This window comes from Cucumis melo, chromosome 8, assembly GCF_025177605.1.
Source record: "Cucumis melo cultivar AY chromosome 8, USDA_Cmelo_AY_1.0, whole genome shotgun sequence".
NCBI classification, from domain to species: Eukaryota; Viridiplantae; Streptophyta; class Magnoliopsida; order Cucurbitales; family Cucurbitaceae; genus Cucumis; species Cucumis melo.
This window is the reverse complement of record NC_066864.1, coordinates 14,176,247-14,192,747: the sequence shown is the minus strand read 5'-3', so window position 1 is coordinate 14,192,747 and position 16,501 is coordinate 14,176,247. Positions and strand designations below refer to the sequence as shown.

The 16,501-nt window shown below is 37.0% G+C and overlaps 1 long non-coding RNA gene across 2 annotated transcripts; it reads right to left on the bottom strand.

Annotated features, from left to right (window-relative positions):
- Positions 1 to 965: 965 nt before the first annotated feature.
- On the bottom strand, positions 966 to 2,842 carry LOC127150489 (uncharacterized). 2 transcript variants are annotated; one of them, XR_007822855.1, is made up of 4 exons: positions 2,492 to 2,842; positions 2,306 to 2,405; positions 2,009 to 2,058; positions 966 to 1,204 (listed from the first exon to the last, which is right to left on the bottom strand). It is a non-coding gene; the product is annotated as an uncharacterized LOC127150489 (long non-coding RNA). The 2 variants fall into 2 exon arrangements; XR_007822854.1 differs by having other exon boundaries at positions 2,009 to 2,405.
- Between the last annotated feature and the right edge of the window lie 13,659 nt (positions 2,843 to 16,501).

Sequence of the window (16,501 nt, the reverse complement as noted above, 5' to 3'; positions counted from 1 at the left end):
GGAAAATGGGGAACTTTGAGCCTCAGACAATGATTATGTTTTAACCCCACTGTCTGTTGGCACACAAAGGCACCTCTCAAACAAAAGCCCACCATCAGAGGATATGGAGAACTCAACCGCTTGCCCTGCTTCTGCTAGGCAACACTTCTCAACCAAGTAAGGATCGTTACTCTTAGCATCAATGATCTTCTACCTCAAAGTCGGCTACACCGTCAACTGTGTTAACTCTGAAGTGACGCCTCTACTGACACTGCAATCTCAGCCCTCTCAAAATCTCGATGCAACAGGGTCTGTCGGGTAATAAGTGCTGCTGAATGTGATACCTTTCTACTAAGAGCATCAGCTACCACATTCGCCTTGCCTGGATGATACAGTATCTCACAATCATAATCCTTCACTAATTCAAGCCATCTTCGCTGTCTCATATTCAATTCCTTCTGAGTGAAAAAGTAATTCAAGCTTTTATGATCCGTGAAGATCTGTATCTTTTCACCATACAAGTAATGCCTCCATATCTTCAATGAAAAAACTACTGCTGCCAACTCTAAATCATGGGTAAGGTAATTCTGCTCATGACTCTTCAATTGACGAGAAGCGTAAGCAACTACCTTACCTCGCTGCATCAAAACACAAACCAAACCTTTCTTAGATGCATCACTGTAAATCACAAAACTCCCTGAACCATCAGGTACAGTAAGAACCGGCGCAGTAACTAGCTTCTGTTTAAGGTTCTGGAAACTGTCCTTGTCACACCCCCTCCCGGACTACCTGCTACTTTAGACCGAAAGATGGCGTGAAGCCGACGAACAACGCTTTTCTGTACCTGTATCTGTCGACTCTACTTAAAATCTTCATGTGATGAACTTGCCAATCTAGTATATAAACTATTGTACATGCCACAAAACACAGCAGATCCTAGGCTAGTCCAACACAGCTAGTCAAACACATACATGAAGTGTATCTCAAAATTTACCAATTTCACGAGTAAACCTAAAGACACCTTAATCAAAATATAACCAACAAAATTTACACAACTACAACTCCTAAAGCTTATACAAACTGTGGAGTATCTATAACATACAACGGTGTATATACACCACAACACAACAGACTCTATGCCCAACTCAAAACACGTACTGGCAATCGATAATGAAGCTTCCGCAGACTAAGGCAGTCTATCAGGCACCGGGAAGTCGATCTCTACCTGGAAAATGGGTAAAACATTTTGGAAAGGGTGAGCTATGAAGCTCAGTGAGTGACTCAGTTTAAAACTATGAATTTAAAGATAAAAGCACGTGAAAACTTTACACATATAAATCTGTTTATACAAGTCGCAAATGTAAATGTGTAGTAGTAAGAATAGCTTCCTTAAATACTCAGCATGTTCATCATTGAAATCTAGCAAGGCATATCAAGTATATCGAAGCATTTTAGCTAACATGACGAATCTACGTTGTGTAGGGTACACCTAGTACAACAACGTTTACAAGCACTACGATGTAGTGGGGCCCACCCAGCACTCCCATCATCTTTGTCGTAGTGGGGCCCGCCCAGCACTCACGATAGCATCGTTGTTACGGAGTACACTCAACGTCAACAACGGAATCTAACCAGTGTGCACACGGTAATCTCTAGCCTCAGGCTCAAGATCTCAGTCATGTAGTTAATGAAAATTTTATAAATCATCTTTAAATATTAAAACATGCCTGCTTATAAATTTTACACAAAGCTCGAACTTTACTCAGCTCTTTCGTGAAAAATTGTAGTTCTTAAAACAAAACTTCATACTAATTCATGCTTTGCTTAAAATATTGTGGTTTAAATACTTTCCAAACATTTAATATCTACGTGCTAGCATAAATTTCTTTAAGAAATCTAGTCTCCAAATGTATACTTGAAAATAGTCATGAAATTCAAATACTTTTCATGGCTTCGTAAATAAACATTTATTCCATTCAATCATAATAACAATTATGAAAAATATTTCAAAGTTGGTTTTGTCACTCACAGTCTTGGGCTAGATCCTTGGTCTATAAGCTCGGTTTAATTCTTCTCGGCCTGCCAACAACCCAACCGAGTATTAAAACTCTAAACATTCTGGTTTCCTAAAGATATACATAACATGTCGCACCAAAAGATGACGCTCACGAAAACAAAGCTTAAGAAATAAAATCCTATTTCATTAATTCTCTAAAATTTCCAGATTTCTAACATAAACTTCAAAGGACTATAACTTTCTCAATACTTAACCAAAATGAGTGTTCTTTATATCAAAATCTTCATTTTGAGATCCTCTAAAACTTACCTGAAGACATATAAATCTGATTCCCCGTGCATAAACACATATAACCCTCAAAACAGAACCACTTCCAGAATCGCACGCACACGACCTCTTTAACTTGTCCCTACAATTTAACTGATTTTTAGTCGTTTTTGGTTTACAATGTCTTCATGAAAGTTGTAGTAAATTGAATAACCTTTCCAACCATACCAAATAGAGGTTCTAACTCTACCAATACACTCTGAAATACAAGAAAAACCAGAGACCTCCTGATTTCGAGTGAAAACCAACTGCCCTGTTTTCTCTTAATTCCTTTTGAAGAGTTCAAACCAAATTAAAAACCAGTGATGTGCAGAATGAACTAAAATTCAGCCATTGATACACTTTGCTTGAGTTCTCCTCCTCTTCTTCAACCTAAAAATTCTAGTAAAATTTCTCTTCTTCTTCCAAACTCTCTCTTAGAAGTTCTCTGCAAATTGAAGAAGGAAAAAGAAAAAAAAATGGAACTTGGATGTCTTCAAAATCTTGGCGGTGAAGGGAAGAGAAGAAGAAGAAGAAAAGAAAAAAATGAAATTTTCTTCTCCTTTTCTTCTTTTTATCCTTTCTTTTCTTTCTTTTCTTTACTTTATTTAATAAAACTATTTAATATATAAATATATATATATATATATATTTACACTTAATTTCCATTTTCTTTTTCTTTTTTTTTTCTTTCCACATTTAAAGAAATTAAACCAAGAAAATATCGGGTTTACAGTCCTTACAAGCCTTGCTCCAAACAAAAGGAGCTCCCTTCCTGGTCAACTGAGTAAGAAGAGTAGCTATACGGAAAAAGTTCTCCACAAATCGTCGATAATAAGCCGCTAAACCCAGAAAGCTACGAACCTCATTGACTGTGGAAGGTCGGGGCCAACTGGTGACTGCCTCTATCTTAGCTGGATCCACGAAAACACTGGCTTTAGAAACCACATGGCCTAGAAAGGATACATGCTTCAACCAAAACTCACATTTTGAGAACTTTGCATACAGTTTATTAGCTCGAAGGTTTCTAAAACCATGCGCAAATGCTCCTCATGCTCTGCCTCTTTCTTGGAATATATCAAAATATCGTCAATGAACACTATCACAAAAGTGTCTAGGAACTCCCTAAACACATTGTTCATCAAATCCATAAACACTGTTGAAGCATTCGTCAAACCAAAAGACATCACAATAAACTCATAGTGTCCATATTCGGAACGAAAGGCTATCTTCGGTACATCGCTATCCTTAATCCTTAGCTGATGATATCCTGACCGAAGGTCGATCTTAGAGAACACTGTAGCTCCCTGTAACTGGTCAAACAGATCGTCGTTCCTGGGCAAGGGATATTTGTTTTTAACGGTTACCTTATTCAACTCCCTGTAGTCAATACATAAGCGCATCGACCCATCTTTCTTTTTAACAAATAAGGCTGGTGCACCCCAAGGACATACTCGGTCGAATGAAGCCTTTATCAAGCAACTCCTGTAACTGCACCTTCAGCTCTTTCAATTCTGCTAGGGCCATTCTGTATGGAGCCCTAGATATAGGAACTGTACTAGGCTCCAACTCTATGGCAAACTCAATCTCTCTGTGAGGAGGTAACCCTGGAAGTTCTTCAGAAAAGACATCTGAATAGTCCCTCACCGCTTGTTCTGATGACAATGACACATTAACCTCTCTAGTATCCACCACACTCGCTAAGATACTCCAAGTACCCCGACTAAGCAGTTTACTGGTCCTCATAGCTGAGATTACCTTAGGTAACGACCTTGTTCCTTCTCCCTTAAACTTAAACTGGCCATCAAGGGAGGGTTAAACGCTACCTCCTTACGGGAACAATTTATGCTAGCATGGTTAGCAGCTAGTCAATCCATACCTAGAATTACATCAAAGTCGAGCATATCAACGACTAACAACGTTACTTCAATCACATGACCTGCTATCTCAATCTCGCATGCTTTCATCTTTTCTTTCGACAACATATTCTCCCAGAAGGAGTAGATACTAAAAAAACATGGTGTAGGGGCTCTACCTCTAAGCGGGCATGTAAAACAAATGCATAAAAGAAAAAAGAATATGACGAACCAGAATCAAACAAAACTAAGGCATAATGCCCCAACACTGGAAACGTACCTGTCACTACCATTCCTACTCTCTGAGCCTCGGTCTTATTTGTAGCAAAGACTTTACCCTGATGTGGAGCACCTATTTTCTGATTTTGTGCACCCCGGTAAGCCTCATCGGGCATTTGTTGGTTGTATGCTCCTCTTGCCTACAATTGAAGCAAGTCCTGGTCCCAAACAAACAACGGCCCAGATGGTGCTTCCCACAAGTGGTACATAAAGGCTTTCCTCTGGCAGCTTCACCTGCCTCAAAAGGTCTTTGCTGGAAGCGGCGAAACTCACCACCTGGTGTGAAATTTCGCTGTGGCACTAACATAGGCTGTTGCTCAGCCTTCCTTTTTGGTTCTGAGGTTGAACCTCTACCTGCAACCTTGGACGAGTTAGCCCTCTCCTGTAAACTGAGATCCACTGCCAGGCGCAGTGCATCAACATGAGTAGTGGGTCGAAAGGCTCGAACCAGACCCTGGATGTCTAGCCTGAGGTCTCTAACAAACTTATCGGCTCTGGCCGCCTCGGTAGCTATCATCTCGGGAGCGAAGCGGGATAACATATCAAACTCCGTATCATACTGCTCCACTGTCCTATCGTCCTGCTCCAAGTTTCAGGAACTTCTGTCGATCGGCATCTCGCATAGAAACTCTCCTTGAAGAGTTTCTAAGTGATGTGACCCACATCAACCCCTAGCATCCTCTCTGCCGTCGCCCAGCAGGCAGTACCTCTGTCTGTCAACATGAAAACGACGCACTAAACTTTCTGTACCTTAGGGCACTTCATATACCAAAATATAGTCTCCCTCTAAAGATAACCACATCTGAGCCTTGGTGGGGTCCTCCAAAGACCCATCGAATGTCGTGGGGTTGTACTTTCTGAAATCCCTCAAATCTTTGGCCTCTGTCGATAACTGATCCAGCACGACCTAGGGTACAACTGGAGTCGGAGCAGGAGCTGGCGGGGCAGGCTGCTGCTGCTCCCGATTCTACATAATCAAATCACTCAACCTCTGCTCCACAGCAGCAAGGTCCGCATGAGTAACTAGTGCAGCGGGGTCGGTAGCTTGAGCTACAGGCTGTACTTCAGGTTGGACACGTCCTGCTCCCTTCGTCGGTCTCCTCGGCCACTCCTACGCGCACCTCTCCTTGGTGGCATTTCCCTAACAACCACCAATGATTCCTTTAGTTTCATATGATAATTAACTTTGCAGTTTAACTTAGGTAAGGTAATGCATATAGAGTTATACATATAATTTCATGAAAGCGTACCTGACGAGTGGCAAAGGATCGTTTTAGCATAGGGACACAAAAACACAGACTCACATCATATGTCAGTCTACAGAACCTAAAACTTAGGCTCTGATGCCATCAACAACAGTCACATCTCAAGAATGTTCAAGTTAGCGGTTCAGTCATAAGCTTAGCCAGTTAGACAATTTAGGTTTAAACAATTGTCTCCTCAGTTGCTATATGAATATCTAATTCACACATCATCGTGACATTTCTTTAAATCCAGTCAACTAGTTAAATCATCACTTTGTAAATTCACCTGACGGTTCTTCGCCTCAGATCAAACCCTAGCACATCCATAGGTAATCTAGGTTATGCGTACGTCCATATTATGCATAACAGTCGTATTCAGTGTACAACACAGTTCCACGACGTATACTCAATGTACACAAGAGGCTTCCAAAGTCTTAGTCCCTCCACAATATAACTCCATAACCAGTGTCCCGACAACAGACTTCAACTTTACATAACATTAAGGTTTCATAGTCCATCGACATATTATTCCAGTTCACAACATAGCCCACCAACATAACTACAATACACAAAATATCTGGGCATCAGTATCTATCCGCACAAACAACTCATTAACGTATATAAGCACATAGGATACAACTAATGATCACATTACCTTTAATTAGTCAAGAGCATATAATTGATATGTACTAGTCAAACATGCGTCAATCGATTCAATACAGTTACTATCATCTAATTCCCATGTGGGTTACTACGTTTCCAGTCTCGATCTAAGGTCCCGTAGTAAGAAATCCCTTACCTAAAATGTAGCTAAGTTCTCGTTCAAGTCCGCGTCCAAACGAATCCACCTAAACAAAAAAATACGGGTTTAACAATGACATCACCAAAATCCACAGTACAAAACGTTCCAAAGCAATAACTACCGACTTACCCAAGCAGAGGAGAGTTGGCTCCCACTGCGCTTGCCGTAAAACTCTTGAACTCGAGCGTCACCTCTTTATCACCTTTAGGGGATCAACAGTTAACCCAACCAATCATTCCAACATTTTAATCTGACATTTAGACTCGCATTGACTATTGAAAACATTAGAAATTCCTCACATTATCCTTACCAAGACTCGTCGGGACTCGGCACGAATGGACACGACTTAAGTGGCTCGGTGGATCAAGAGATTGGCTTGGAAAATCGACTTGGCTTGGGAGGCGGCTCGACTCGGCATGACTCAACTTGGCTCGGCTCGGCTCGGCTTGGTTCAGCTCACGGCTCGACTCGGCTCACGGTTTGGCTTGGTTCAGCTTGTGGCTCGACTCGGCTCAGCTAGCGGCTCGGCTCGGCTCGTGACTCAGCTCAACTCAGTTCTTGGCTTGGTTCGGCTTGCTCACAACTGGCGACTTGGCTAGCTCGGCTCAACTAAGCCGACTTGGAGCCAATTTGGTTTCCACACAGCAGCGAGCACACGACGACGACGACGGAGAAGACTTGCTCAGTTACCTTTGTCGATGTAAGATGCACAACGGCCGACACTGCACGACCGATGGTTGGCCGTGCGCATGGAACGAAGAAGAAGGGCGATCGGAGACGGGCTGCCGCTGGATGTCTTTACGTTGGTAATGTGCGGCTGACGACGTATGGAGCAGAGACGGAGGTTGAATGTGTAGCTGAGGCAGATACGACGATGTACGAAGGAGCGATATTGAAGTTTGGCTGTCGCGAGGACTCGACGGCAACGGTCAACCGAAGACGCCGATTGCAGGCGAGGTTTCGACGTGAAGCACGACTCGACGGAAAAAGAAGACGAGGAGAAGGAGACGGAGGCGTGCGAACACGGTCGGTTGAACGAAGAAGAAGGGCGGTTGTGCTGGCGCTGTTGGGTAAGAAGGAGGAGATTTGGGGCGGCGGCTATTCGGAAGAAGAAAATGAAGAAGAAGAAGAAGAAGAAAAATCAAGGGGGGGAGGCAGCGCGCGCGGGAGTTAGGGTTTCCTTTTTTTAAAAATATAATAATAATAATAATAATAATAATAATAATAATAATATAATTAATAATAATAATATTATTTATATTATATTATTATTATATTATTTTTATATCATATTATATTATAAAAAAAATTCAAACCCTTCAATTTCTTTTTCTTTTCTCTTCTAAACCAACCAAAAATTAATACCAAAAATTTCAAATTCTCGAAAATTAACATAAAATGTTAAAACTTACCTCGAAATTTGGGGCGTTACATTTAAAGATTAATAACTTGAGCAACATACTCAATCAATGACAAAAAAAAAAACGTAGTAAGTAAAACTTGGGAGATTGTGGCTGTAAACATAGTGTTCACAAAACTAATTAATTTTAAATAGAAATAAGCATTGAATCCTACACTAGTATACATTAGATTAGAAGCGTCCTCTCTGTTAATCGACGCCATTGTCGAACATTATGGAATAGGTCGGTGATGCTCTTCCAATGAAAATGTGAAATTAGACGGATCTTTGAATCTCGCATCGAAAATGAAGTGGAAGATCCAGAGAATGATGAAAAGGACGATGAGGAAAGAGATAAAGATGTGGATTATGCATCATCTTCCATGCCATCATCATCGAAAAATGCTCTCATTTCGACAAGATGTAAATCTGCACCATATCGTTCGTCGTTTAACGATAACCGGTACTTGAATTTTTCGATTACAAGTGACAGAACTGCCGAAGAGGAAGAGAAAATAGAGAGCAGTAGTGATTCGACTCTAAACCCTAAAGTGAGATTGAGAAGAGAGGGAAGAAAGGCATGAGAGAGTGAACTAAGGGTTGAGAAGAAATCGTGAAATAGGAAAAGCAAATGAGCTTTAACGTGGCTTCTAATTTTATTGATTTAATTTAACGAAATTAAAAAATAATTAAAGAAATTTACAATAGTTTTAATGTCGATTTTAAACGGACATTAAAGCTCCCTCTTTGATGTCTGTTTAAAACTGACATTAAACATCCACATTTTGAAAAACAACATTAAAGATTCGTTTTCATTTTTTCCAACCAATGTCAAAGCCTATATTTCTTGTAGTATAGAAATTTAAAACCTATAAAAAATATAAGTTCCATGCACACCTAGGTTAAAATATATCAACCAATGCTTTATAGAATTAGGTCGATATCTTGTAAAATTGGTTACAGGAGGCTTACCTGATTCGATCTTATCAACAAGTAAGATAAGATGACTATGTTTGGAGGTTCTTAAGTTGACGATTTACGGAACACTTGCTATTGGAGATCGTAAGATGTTCTTGAGTCTAGTTAACCTAGTTTTATGAGCATGCGTGAGAGATGTGAGGTAATAAAACTAGTTTAACACTTAGACATCGTAGGCTAAAATCCGGTATAATGGTTATGGTGGATGTTTCACCTAGACTTAGGATTTGTTTAAGTTAGCCTAAATATGATCCTATTTTTCCTTAGTACCTTTTAACACTTAGAGTACTTCAGGTAGAGAAAAGTAGCGTAATTTTAGCTCTAGCGTCCTAAGAGTTCACACCGTGAGGTCCATGTGGGGCTTTGGGCCATGTATAGGAGCAGACTCCCTTTATAGAGTGTTTACATGGATCAGTATCAAGGTAAATAGGGGAAGTAGTTCATAGTAAATGGGTGAGGGATATGTGAGAACACATCCCATGGTCTTTTCCATTAGGTCACACCATTTGATTCCTATAATGTGCCTGCTTGTCTGCCCTGGAGCAACGTTCCCTTTGAAAGGTTGTATTATAGGATTCGAAACATCGCGAACTCCTTATATGGATAGGTTCTCTTTGATCAGTTTTCATATTGACTTTCCACTTTTTGCAGCATAATGATTCTTATTTCTAAGATCTGAAAATGGAGGGTTACACAAGAATTACTCAATTATTAGTATATTCTCAACCGAAGTAGTAATAACTAAGTGCTATGCAAATATGAGATATTTAGGAGTTAGCATTTTGTCAAGATTGTCTTGGTTTAAAGGAGGAATAATCGACTACCCTTCAGTAGAGGTTATTCTAAACCTTTGAAATATTGTTGCAAAACATAATAATGATGGGGACGTTATAAATATTTGCTAAATTAATTTGTTCTAAAGGATTGTAGTTTTTCACTAAATATAATATGTTTTACTTTTCAGCATGAATAGCTTAATAGTACAACTCTTAGCTTTCGAGAAGCTTAACAACGATAATTACATGACTTGAAAATCAAACCTAAATACAATATTGGTCATAAATGATTTAAGATTGTCTTTATTCAGGAACGTCCTTAAACCCCTACCTCAAATGCTAACCAAAATGTTTGGAAAGCATATTTTTGCTAGCATGTCTGATGTTTTAGCAAAGAAACATGAATCCTTAGCCACGACTAAAAAGATTATGGATTCATTGAGGGAGATGTTTGGTCGGCCTTCATGGTCCTTCAGACACGAAGCAAGTAACTACATTTACACCAAGCAAATGAATGAGGTGACCTCTGTTATAGAACATGTCCTGGGTATGATGAGGCACTTCAATATTCTTGAAGTAAGTGACGGTCCCATCAATGAGGTAAATCAAGTGATCTTTATTTTACAATCTCTTTCGAAGAGTTTTGTACCATTTCAGACAAACGATTCTCTAAATAAAATAGAGTTCACCCTAACCACCATTCTGAATGAGCTCCAACGTTTCTAGAACCTTACCACGTGTAAGAGGAAGGCAGTGGAAGCAAATGTTGCAACCACAAAAAAAGAGTTTATGGGAGGATCGTCCTCTAAGACTAAAGTTGGACCTTCACAAATGAAGAAGATGAGAAAGGGGAAGACTTCCAAGAATAGTAAGGGAAAGAAAGTTGATAAAGATAAATGTTACGACTTCAATGAGGATGGGCATTAGCTAGGGAATTGCCCAAAGTACCTTGTTGAGAAGAAAGCTGAGAAGGAAGCACAATGTAAATATGATTTACTAGCTGTTGAAACGTGTGCTTAATAGAATTTGATACTTCAACCTGAATACTAGATTCAGAAAACTACTAATTATATTTACTTCTTATTTCAAGAAACTAGTTCTTGAAAAGCTCGTTTCTCGACTAAAGCAGTAAGAGATGTGAAGTTGTTTAGATAGATATTTCATCCATATAAATATTTTGTATGTTCCTCAAAAGTTGAGGAATTTAATATCTATTTCTTGTATTTCAAAACAAATGTAGAGAATATATTTGAAAATGAACTGTCCATTTTTTTCTAGGTGTATTCAAATTTGTTCTACTATACTTATTAACCACTTATATATAAATTAAGACCAATTGGTTGAGAATTTGTCTTTAATATTGAAATATTTAGTACAAAAGATGAAAAGCTTTCTTCTAGTACAATTTGGTCACATAAATCTCAAATTGGGAGATTAGTTAAGAGTAGACTTCTAAATTAGTTAGAACATAACTTTTTACCTTCATGTGAGTCTAGTCTTAAAACAAATAATGACCAAGAGATTTTTTATTGGAAAAGGTCTCAGAACCAAAATACGATCAGAGCTCGTACATTCGAACCTTTTTGGACCAATGAATTTCAAAGTTTAAAGATGATATGAATATTTCATCAATTTTGTTTATGATTATTCAAGGTTTGGTTATATTTATCTGTTGCATCTCGAGTTTAATTCTTTTGGAAAGTTCAGATAATGTAAGATCGAAGTTGAAAATCAATTAGGTAAAACTATAAAGACACTTCGATCAGATTGAGGTGAAGGGTATGTGGAATTCAGATTCAAAGACTATTTGATAGAGTACAAAATCCACTCATAACTCTCTACATCTAGTATGCTTAAGAATAACGGTGCATCAGATAGAAGAAACTAAAGCCTTGTTAGACATGGTTCGCTTTATATTGAATCATCAAACCACATAGTATAATTGTATTGAATAGGATTTCAAAAGACATTATAGATAAACCTAGTTCATCTACTAAAATAGTTGATAAAACTAGGAAATTTGGTTAGTTACATCCTTCTTAAAAGTCGAGAGTACCTCGAAGTAATGGGAGGGTTGTTCATCAGTCTGGTCGTTAGTTTTATTGAAAATTAAATCGTCATACTTGTTGATGATTTAAGATGATCCATTGACTTATAAAAAGACAATGAATGATGTAGATTATTTATCTAACTTCAAGAAATGACTAGCTATGCAATTTCAAATAAAAGATTTGGAAATGTGCAATATGTTCTCAGGGATCCAAATTGTTAGGAACGACAAGAACAAATCACTAACCATGACTCAAGCATCTTATATAGACATAATGTTGTCTAGATATAAAATGCATAATTTCATAAGAGGATGGATTGTCATTATGGATATTCTAAAAGAGTTTAAGAAATTAAAAGAATACATGCTTGTGTATAAAGCTAAAGATATGATCCTTATCAGATACATTGATTCTGATTTCCAAAGATGCTAGAAAGTCTACATCAGAATCATTATTCACTCTAAATGGAGGAGCAATAGTGTAAAGAAGCGTAAAAGTTAAATTGTACTACCTTATTTGGGTAATTGTGCATCTTAGTGACGTTCTAGTAACCTCGAACTTGAGAAAATCATGGCTGTTTGGTTTATAAAGTCTTTTACGACTAAATTGTTTAAAGGTCACCTAAAGAGTTTAAGTCTATAAAGTTTGTGCACTAGGAAAAGTGGGAGAATGTTTGGGTATATGCCCTAGTTTCTTGTATTCATATGTTTATTATACTCATATGAGTAATCCTCTCATAATGAAATTCAATGTTGGTTTCTCACATTGGGAGTTTTAGTCCAAGTGGGAGTTCGTTGGAATTTATGTCATAAAACTCGTAGTTTGTAATTTAAATTACATTCTATTCAATAAAGTGTTGTTGATGACTTATTAGTGAAAATAGAATACTATAATCTTGAATCAAATAAAATAAGATCTCGAGGCTATCTAGTGTAGACTTGAACTTTATGTAGAGACATAAAATATGGATCAAGTTCGAGTATATATAGCCCAATGGTCTATAATGCATGAATAAGGTTGGGCACCTTCTTCTAGGGACATTATGGATGCGGCCTACTTTGTAGTTAGTATAGACGATGCGATCCTAATTCGAGTGGGGGCATCATATGTAAAGGGTTTACATAAAACTGGAACCATGAAATACTCACTTTTAAGTTATAACATCATTGCCTATATAAAACTGATTATTTCGATTATGATGACCTAGGTAACTTAATCTTAATCCTGAGCTGACTATGAACTTCTGTTCAAACGGTATTATCCTTAGATCTACATAGGTAAGGGTAGCTCAACGGTGATGGCCCAACAAACCTCCTATTTTAGGAATAAGAAGGGGTGGATGGCTAGGGACATAGGATGCAAAGACAAAATTCACTCTTATTTGCCTTTTAAGGTTTGTAGATAGGTTATTCTCTGAAGGACTGAATTCAAGTCTTCAACAAGAGGCCCCACCCTCTCATTCGCCCAATAGGGATTTGGTTTATAGATTGGCCTTTAAACCAATTGTTCAATAGTGGATCAGTGGGACTTAAGAAATAAGATGTAGTCTCGGGTGTAAAACGGTATTTTAACCCAACTAATATTACAAACAACCTGTGAAGTATTAACTTACTGATCATAAATTATATTAGATGAACATAAATATATCAATAGGGAGGGGAGTGCAACTATGAAACTTTAGTGGAATGAATCGTTAGTTAACTAATGTTGATTAGCTCAGTCTAAAAAGGTTTAGTCAATTAATCTCGGATTGTTGGAGTCTATGATCTATAGGCCCATTATATTTCCCTACTAGCTCATATGGAATCAACTTAGAATGATAGTTGGAATAATTTGAATTGTTCAAATTAGGTAAAGAGAGAGAAACCAACAAGTATATGTGATATAATCATCGGTTATAGCTTTGAGAAAGAATTTTATGTTTATTAAAAAAATGAATACAGATTCATATTCGGAAGCTCAGAATTGATGAAAATGGTCAAAGTTCTAAAAATTCAAAATGTTAACTTTTGACTATAAAAAGTCAAACTTTGACCAGCTTTATATTCAAATGTGATTTGAATTTAAAAAAAATGAATTTGGGTTCATTCTCAGAAGGTCGAAATTGGTCAAGATGGATAAAATGTTAAAAAGTCAAAATGTTAACTTTTGACTTGAAAAGTCAAAGTTTGACTTTGGCTAGAATAGCAAATGACCATTTTGTCCCTTGACTAAAGTTAGTGGATAATCCCACTAATTCTTAGTAGGCTAAGTGGAAGCTCAGGTGATGACACTAAGCCCACTAAAAGAAATTGGAATGACGATTAATTCCACAAATTGTTAGATGAATATAGGTGTTGAGTTTTTATAAACAAATTACATGCATTCTTTCATGTAATTTGCTTATAAATAGCCCCTATTCAAATTTAAAAATACTTTTGGTCTTTTCTTGATATTTTTAAAATAAAAAGACATTTATTTTTCCGTCTCTTTCAAAATCATTCTCAAACCCTAAATTCCAACTCCATTTTAATTTCCATCACTCTCTCAATTTCCTTCACCTAATCGACTCCCACAACCCAGTTCTAAGTCAGGAGAATAGAGGTTAAACTTTAATGGTGGTCCCTGTTCGGGTTTATGAGAAGATTTTGAGATTTTGAGAAGCTACAAAGGTATGATTTCTATAAACCCTAATTTAATTTAATTAGAGTAAGTATACGTTATACATTAATCACTAATTAGTTAGTTGCAATTATGGTAAATTTCAATTCTTTTCCACTGCACATGTTTCGATTTCTATCAATATTTACAATTGAGTTTTGCATAAAAACAAATGAAACGAACCAACCAATCATGAGTACCATTGCCTCACTAGGTATTTTTATACTTACTTTTTCTTTATGTTTTTAGGAAAAGTTAAAGGAAAAGGCAAGTTGGCGAGCGGCAAGAAGGACCCGTTACATGCTATATAAGTAGTCACTTTATCATCTATTTTTTCATTAGTCGTTTTTTAGTATTTCGATTTTAAACATTTTATGTTAAAATTTTTATTTTCTTAAATTTTTTTATAACCCTTAAAACATGTTTTCATGGAGTTTTTACTGATTTTGTCAATTTGTGTTTTACGAACATTTATTTTAAACTCTATTAATAAAGAGTTAGTTTTCTTCTTTTCAAAAAAGTGTCAAAACTGTTATTTATCTTTTAGGTAATGACCTAAACTTAGTATAAAAAGTTGGGTTGTTACATTTTTACATTCATTTTAATAACTCTTTTTCATAGGCTTGCATTCTTAATTTGTTATCAATTATTGATATATATTAAATGTTTCTTTACCCATGATTTAAAATTTTTGGTCAATCAGTGATTTAAGATGGTATTAGAGCAAGTGGTCCAAGGGGGAGGTGCTTGTTTGATTATGTGTGCATGCAACATTTGTTCATTGTTATGTAATGTAAGCTCTAAGTGGTTGATTTAGCAGGCGATTAGGATAAGATTATATGATAAAAATTACTTCCTACTTATGTGTTAATAATTTCCCAATAATAAACATGTAGTACAAGTTTTCCTATTGCTTGACCAAGTGTAAACAAAACGATAGGTTTCCAAGCAAAACGATAGGTTTCCTGAGTAAGCAAGGGTCGAATTTAGGGAATTTCTATCAAATCTTAGTTATAATGATTACTTCTCATCTAGGCAGTATACAATCTCTATATAGCATAAATTAAAAATATGTCTACGTACTAAATCTAATATCTACACTAAAGATTTTGTAAAAGAAGGCATAAAATAGTGAGAATATAAAGAATGAACTAACTTACATGGAGGAAATGTGAAGGAACGTCTCTGCGTTGTTAGGCAATTAAGCCATGCAATAGAGATAAGTTAACTATTTTTTAATTAAGGTGAACACCTCTCTAGGCCTTAAATGCTATATTTGCTCGCCTCTCAGGATACAAATGATAAAGCTTAATTAAGCGATAGCTATCTAGAAGTTGTTACTTATAAGGCTCATATTAGCTCTCTTTTAAGAGTGACAACCTCTCGCACTAAGTTTACCACACTTGTTATCATTTTGGGACACAAATGATGGAAGTTCAATCACCAAGATGGAGTTTGTCTCCAAAATCATTCTTATGCATATTAGCTATTTCCTTGCTACTTACTCTCTCGAGCAGTTGGTGACATAGGTTGGCAAGCGATGAAGTAAAACTCAACTAACGCGGTAAACCTTATAAGTTAGACCTCTTATCAAGAACTTATCACAAGTGTAAACTACTTATAACACTTGGACAAATGAAAAATAAAGACATGATAGATTAAGAAGGGATAAAGTTGCAATGAATTAAAGAGTGTAGGCCTTTCGGCCATGTACAATAAGAATATTGACATTATAATGAATGTACAAAATGGAAAGAGAAAGTTGAGCTGAGTCGTAGAATGCCTAAGTATTCTTTGTCTCCTTTATAAGTTAGGGGGAAGAAGATAATGGTTTTCTCTCTAGTTTTCTCTAAGCTCTCATTTACAGTTGATCGAAGAAGAGGGAACAACTTTTACAGAAGGTAGACAGACTAGTCCATTCTGTTGGTTCTCATGGAGCTCTCTAGGTTTTGGTCCATTCATACTAGACAAGATTACATGGTGGGGAAGGAGGTTTTATATAGATTGCTTTAGGCGGTAAGCTTCTATTATTGTAAACATGTCAGCGTCGATTGCAGTCTTGTCAAGTCACATCAACTCTAACTACCATTCTTGTCTGTTTGTAAATCTCATCACGTGATAACGTGGCTTATCGCCTAGTGATGGTAATCGCCAGACTATCTTCCTAACGCATA